This window comes from Cervus elaphus, chromosome 7 (assembly GCF_910594005.1).
Source record: "Cervus elaphus chromosome 7, mCerEla1.1, whole genome shotgun sequence".
NCBI classification, from domain to species: domain Eukaryota; kingdom Metazoa; phylum Chordata; class Mammalia; order Artiodactyla; family Cervidae; genus Cervus; species Cervus elaphus.
Genome location: NC_057821.1, coordinates 42,634,102 through 42,639,183, shown reverse-complemented (window position 1 = coordinate 42,639,183; position 5,082 = coordinate 42,634,102). Strand labels below are relative to the sequence as shown.

The 5,082-nt window shown below is 46.4% G+C and overlaps 1 pseudogene; it reads right to left on the bottom strand.

Moving 5' to 3' along the window:
- Positions 1-2,676: 2,676 nt before the first annotated feature.
- LOC122696835 lies at positions 2,677-3,052 on the bottom strand (annotated as a pseudogene).
- Positions 3,053-5,082: the final 2,030 nt, after the last annotated feature.

Sequence of the window (5,082 nt, the reverse complement as noted above, 5' to 3'; positions counted from 1 at the left end):
ACCAAGGCTTTAGATGGCAACAGGATAGGATCCTGGCTGAGGATAGAATGCATTTCATGAGGACAGGAAAGAAAGAATTTGCCCGGAAACTCACTGATCCAATCAAGAGTGTTTTAATAATTCAAGACTGGGAAAATGTTGATGATCTTTTTAGAGTAGACACAGAGATATACTGATTGCCTCTAAGAAAGGCTACTTGGCCCAGCTGCGAAGAGAGTGGTTAGAGACAGCCTTCTCTTGTTAACTCCTTCAGGTCAACCTCAGCTTTTGAGTCATGGCCACATTCTTCTCAGGGTAGTCACAGCCAGTGACTAAGGAAAACTGTGGTCCAAGGGTTTAGCCATTTAAACCCAATGCAGGACTCCTTTAATGGGTAATTTTTGTTCCAGACCGCTCTACTGGGCTGGCAGAAGGGAACACAGGTGGACCCAGGAGATTCACTTGGGTGCTTCTTGGGCCAAACTTGCTCAATTGCAATTATGAATGGAAAAGTGCAGCAAGTTTAGAGCTTGCTGTGTGATTAGCTGACATCTTTTAGTGGTTAATTCCTTCAAGGGTACTAGAGGTCACAGGCTTCTCAAGATGGCTCTAGCCAATAACCAAGTAAGACTGTGATCCAAGGGCCCAGCCATTTCTGCCAATATAAGTCTCCTCTAAAGACAATCGAACCAGGGGCTCCTTGTTGAACTGTGATGAACTTTGTCCAACTTGCATCACCATCTGAAGGCTCCCCTTTCTCCATCCTGCTTCCTCCCATTTCCTTCTGTGGGTGTCACTCCCCAGTAAGACATATGCTCTCCTAACTCCATCTTAGCATCTGCTTTCTGAAGGATTCAACTGGCATACAGCTGAAGACAAGAGAGGTACCTTAAACTTCATTATATTAGTCCCTCTACTTTGAAGTGTTTTTTTAGCCTTTTCACAATAAAATGTTTTTTGAAAGGAAAGAGAACTGAAAGGGGGGTGGGGAAGAATGCCTTAAACATAGGGTGTAGATGACAAATAAAATGTCCAGATAAATCCATAAAACTGATTGCTGCGAAAATCAGAAGATATTACATAGAGCAAATATGTAAGAATGAGTAAAGTGTCTGGTGATGTTTTTTTAACTAGAAAGCAACTGAGCGGGGGGCAGAAAAAAAATTGTTCTAATCTGAGAAGTCTTATTTTATGCCCATAAGCAGAGCATGACTAACAAAGTAAATCAGGGATAATTTGAAAGAAATTCTTACAAGATAGGGCAATAAATACTAACTTGTTTCATTCACCAGGCTTGGGAAAGAAGAGATACAGAACTGAAATAGGCTGACGGAAGCATATGCTCTATTCAAGACAAATAGACCTGTTAGAGGAAGAGATTGACCAGATGCTATGCCAAGAAGACATCTTTGTGGAAATTCATGGGCCTGTGGATGGATATGAGCTGAAGAGCCAAGAGATAAGGGGACAAGAATAGAAGTGATGTTGTTGTGGTACAGGTCAGGGCTTATTAAATCTGGCCCATTATCAACATTGTTCAGGTGACTTTTTTTGTTTTTCAGGGTCTACAAAAATTTTATTGAACAAATAACACAACAGTCTTCCTAGACTGAGGACTATCCTCCCCAAGCCATTTTTCACATACTTGAAGCATAGAGTTTGCATAGTAAGGAATTTTTTAAAAAATCATTTCTATGTAGAAATCAGACTCTATCCCAACAACATCATGGACTGGACTATTCACAAGCTTTCACATTTTAAGTATTCCTATTATGGTTGTTCTCTCCTTTCTGCCCCCATCCAGGGGCTCCAGTACTTTTCTCTTGACTGATCCTGGAGGCAGGGGTATACTGGAGGGAAAGGGGTGATGGGGTCCTCAGAGACACTGGCACCAGCCCTAGGGTGCTGTGCCCTACCACAGGATGGTGGATGTGTAAAGGCAAGAGGGATTAGATACGGTAGGTGGGATGGGGCACAGGCATCCGGAGCCCTTCCTGCTCCCCATTGTATGCCCTCTCCACCTGGGGTGGAGGGGAAGCAACTAGTTGCAGTGGGGAGGGATCAGGCCAGCCCTGGGTAGAGGGAGAAACCGCTCACACCCCAGTCCCTACTCCTATTAACAGACAGCAAACTGTCCATCCTGGGAACAAATGGGCAGGTAGGCAGGAAGAATCAGGCTTGTTCTACCCCCAGCCTCTGTCCAACACAGGAGGAATCAAGGTAGCAAAGGGCTGAAACGCTCCACCGAGAGGGTAAAGGAAGGGAGGGAAAGGACGGTCCCACTTTTGTAGAGCTCCCATTGCCCCGGGGGCGGGAAAAAGGCAGACCTTGCTTGTAAAGTGCTGTAGCCTCTAGCAGGGCTGGGCCCTAGGCAAGCTTGGAAGAATGCAGGCCAGGCAGGGGCACAGGAAGCAGGCATTCCTGACCAGCATGTGCCCTCTCATGCTCCTTGTTAGGAAAGGGTGGACTGGTAACTCCGCCATCAGCCCTCGCCAGCTGCCAGCCACCTCTGGTCCACTTACAAACCAACACCCAACCAGCACTGCCTGGCTCACAGCTGAAGGTTCCAGGCCAGGGGAGTTTACTCACCGCTGTGGCCCCAGCCTAAGTTTCTCAGTGGAAGCCACTCCTTGAGCCTAGGGGTGTCTTGCTGGAGCAGGGGGTGTTTATGTCTGCCGCCACCACCCCGCCCCAGGTTCACACCTCGTAGAGGACCACAGGGAAATCCAGGTGGATCCAGCTTCACGGGGCCCTGAGGAATCAGGTTCTGATGCACCCGCCTCAGCTTGGCCCGTTCTTGGTGACGACTGTCTCCTCAGAGACTTCGAGAGCCAGATCTCCATCCTCGTCACAGAACACAGAGCTGCGATGCCTGAATATGAAGGGGGGGCACAACTCGGCCTCGGTCGCACCAAAGCTTGCTCAGCGAGCACCGCCTCTGGGCTGCCGCCCCCTGCCGCCGAGGTGAAGGGCCACAGGCCCCGAGCTTTGGAGCTGCCGGCGCCCCATCATGGCCGCCGGCGCCCCGGGCCCCGTGATAACTTGGCCCTGACAGGGCCGACGGCGCCGCCATGCCCTGACTGGACTTTGGCTCACAGATGCCGCCGCCGCCGCCTTCCACAGGCTCCTTCAGGGGGCTTTTAAAATGAAATTTCTTGTTACGATTTCTATTAAATCATACATTCTGGGATTGGATCCTAAAATTTGTATTTTTACCACTCTGTGAGCAATTCTAAGGAGCAATTAGGTTTGTCTGGTGGCTCAGACGGTAAAGAATTCACCTGGAGTGCAGAAGACCTGGGTTGGGAAGATTCCCCTGGAGGAGGGAATGGCAGCCCACTCCAGTGTTCTTGCCTGGAGAATCCCATGGACAGAGGAGCCTGGGGGGCTACAGTCCATGGGGTCTCAAAGAGTCTGATATGACTGAGGCGCTGAGCACAGAACAGCACGGGCACAATATACAGACGGGCTTCCCTGGTGGCTTAGCAGGAAAGAATCGCCAGCAATGCAGGAGATTCTGATTTGATCCCTGGGTCAGGAAGATCTTTTGAAGAAGGAAATGGCAACCCATTCCAGTATTCTTGCCTGGAGAATTCCAAGGGCGGAGGAGTCTGGAGGGTTACAGTCCATGGGGTCGCAAGAGTTGGACATGATTTAGCCACTAAATCACCACCAAGATATAGACTGGACCAGTGGGCCAAATAAATAATAAGCGTAATAGGTTCCCAACACATTTTTTAAAAATGACTACAAGCATGATTTGGTAATGATGGGGAATTTCTACTCTATAAACATCTACTAAAAGCCTCATTTGGCCCAAAGCAGAGCAGCCTAAAATTTGCCTTGCCTAAGTTTCCAAAAAGATTAAGCACACAAATGGAAAAACTACTGTCCTAGATTTAATTCTGACCTACTAGAATAAAGTAATGTTTATCAAAGACGATGAAAAAGGAGTCTTAGGGCAAAGGTCACCGAGTTCACAGACTGTGAGCCAACAGACATGGCGACAGTGTGATTCCCAGATAAGATTCATAGGTAAAGAAAAGCAGAATTCCGAGGCATAAGGAATGAAGGTCCATTGCACTCAAAATGTTTCAGAAATTTCTCAAACATTCAAATCTCACAATACAGATACAGGTGAGGCCAATGATAGAGAGAGGAAAAAAAAATCTAAAACAAATAATAAAAACTAGCACACAAAACCAGAAACAAACAAAACTAATATCACTCCATTATAGTCCCAGCTTTGCCTGTCCATTGGGGGACTTAAAAAAAGAATACAAATGCTTGCATCACTCTCTGAAGTTTTGATTCAATTTGTCTAGGGTAAAAAATCAGCATAACTTTTTAATCTCCCCGAGTAACCCCAATATTCGCTTACATTGCAATACAGTGCTCTGGAAGCTCTGATTTTAAAGGACAGGATAGGAAGAAGGACACAAATTTAAGAGGCATGTAAGAAAGTGACAGAGACAGCATTTTAGCAAAATGACCTCAGGCTGACAAAAAGGCAACAGCAAAAACAAAATGCCTCTCAGCTCTATTTGGGACGAGTTGGGAGATCGGGGACAGGATAGGCATGCTGTTTGGGAAGAAGTCAAGAGATCTTAGAAGGCTGAAAATGAGTAAATAGCCTTCCAATTTTCTAAAATGGATAGAAAATGGATTCTGTAAACTACGGATGATTGAGCTTGATATGGATCTCAGACAAGATTCCAGAATGTATTACTAAAGCCATGTTATAATGGGCACCCAAATGACAAAGCAGTGATTATAGAACCCAGCATGGGTTCACAAGAACACACCCTGTTAGTCCAGCCCATTTCCATCCCTCAGTGGGAGGTTGGCAGAGAAAGACAATGTTCACACATTTCCATTCAGGCATCTGGACACTGGCAAAACACTTGGTGATGTCTCTAATGATATACTTGTGCTTAACGTAGAGAAAAAAATGGGTCTGGTGCTAGAACATGTGAGTGGGTTATTAACTGTTCAGAACTCATATCCAGAGAATACTCATTAATGGAGTGATGTCAAACCTGGGGAGGGCTTTCTAGTCTCTGTGAGACTAGACTCTGTGAGAGAAATAGTTCACAGGCCCTG